The following is a 1,937-nucleotide window of genomic DNA, read 5'->3' as shown; positions in this document are numbered from 1 at the left end:
GCATTTGCAAAAAAAAAAATAAAAAATTGCACAATGATTATTACAAACATCTACAGTTAGATCAAATAATCATGATCAGGCATAATAATCTGGGACAGACCACCACAATTGAAGCCATAGACAAGTACACACACACACACACACACACACACAAGGCATCTTCTTGCCTTAAAACAAATCACTTGTTAAAAAAATTCAACAACATACCCAAATTCACCTATTTCTTTCTTTCTGGCTTTCCTCCATCTCTCTGCCAGGTTTGGAGATGAAAGCACATCACCCTTGCCCCGAGAGAAGGAGATTACCCTCATTTTAAGTGAGCTCTTCTCAGTTTCATGGCTTTATCTGATCTAGAGTCAGTGAGAATGTGAGCTCTAATTGATCCTTCTGAGACGCAGCTCATCTAGTCAGTTCCCTAGTCAGTTTTTGGGCTATGATGAATTTTTAGGTGAACCCTAACAGCATCGCGGTGAGCTGTGGTGGTAGCGTAGCGGTTCAAGCTGTATTCTATGATCAGGCTATGGTAAGGGACCTTGTTAAAAACAAACTTCAGTCAGTCGTTCTGAACGGTAGGATCCTTTGGAAGGATATGCAAGTGCAAGTTTTGTCAGACTTTCCCACATGTAACTCCTATTATCATTAGGTGTTTATGAATATTGTTTGGTGTTAATAACTGTCCTACTTGGTCCTAATTGCTTCACAGTAGGTTTACTGAATATTTACACTGGCTGACATGTAAATGTGGAATGTCAAATGACTTAAAAAAATTTGCAGCAAGTTCAAAAAGACTGTTTTACATCTTATTTTTAATAAATGCACTGGGAATAAATTTATTAAACTTATTTCAAAAGATCAAGAAAATTTTGATTTCTCAATATCACCCCTTCAAAAGGTAAAAAACGTAAAAAAACTTAAACTTAAAAAAACTTAAAAAAACTTTTCGGTTCTCTTGATAATGCTTCAAGTTGAAGAGTGCACTACTTCCAACACTTTTACCATATTTAATTCTGCAGATTTTCCTCGTAATTACTGCAAAAAAAGAAGAAATTAAAAGTATGCAGATCCATTGTCAACACATGACCTTTTGAGACTTCCACAATTGTGCAGCTGAGCAAGGCGTTTAACCCTTGGCTTATACCAGGGAATTGCAGCAGAAGTTAGTGTAGAGTAAACTGCTTTAGATTAAAAGCATGTAGATTAATGCAAATGAATCAAATCATGTTTTCAAGGTCTCTGGGAAGAGTCGACGTGTTTTTAATGTGTAGCCATTCCCACAACAGCCATTGCTTATCTAGCCCTCTAGCAGAGCTGAGAGGATAAATTAAGTGATGGTGCTGTGAGGGCTTGGCTTTTATCTGACCTGCAGTCAGTGAGAGATAGAGGTTACGGTCAGAGGCAAGCTTGCTCTGATAGCACATATCTGATTCACAGTCACTTCTGCTGTCAACAGTCAGTTTAGGTTTAACTGAATCCACATTACTAGTGACAGTGGTTGCTAGCTGACAAGAATACACCCTTGACCGTTAGATTTGTCCATAAAATGGCCTGGTTAGACTTTAAACGACCCTCCAATCGATGACTTTATCAACTATGTTAACTTCACTAAAACCTTTTAAAATTTAATCTGATTAATCTATAGATTACATGTAATTTTAAATATTTTTAAACTTCTACTCTGCAAGCGAACAATGTGGCTACCGTTCTTATTATTATCAGTAGGGGTGGGAATCGCAGGGTACCTCACGATACGATATGAATCACGATACATGGCTCACGATACGATACTATCGCGATACAGCGATTCTGTGATAATCGATATATTGCTAGACAATTCTATAATGATACATCACGATATCTGTCTAACTATGAAAAAAAAATGCCTGTGAAAAGGTTAAGTGCAAGTTTTCTCTCTTTATTCAAGTCCAAACTGTTAGAAA

This window comes from Sinocyclocheilus rhinocerous, unplaced genomic scaffold (assembly GCF_001515625.1).
Source record: "Sinocyclocheilus rhinocerous isolate Xijiao unplaced genomic scaffold, SAMN03320098_v1.1 scaffold1538, whole genome shotgun sequence".
NCBI classification, from domain to species: domain Eukaryota; kingdom Metazoa; phylum Chordata; class Actinopteri; order Cypriniformes; family Cyprinidae; genus Sinocyclocheilus; species Sinocyclocheilus rhinocerous.
This window is presented reverse-complemented; position numbering follows the sequence as displayed.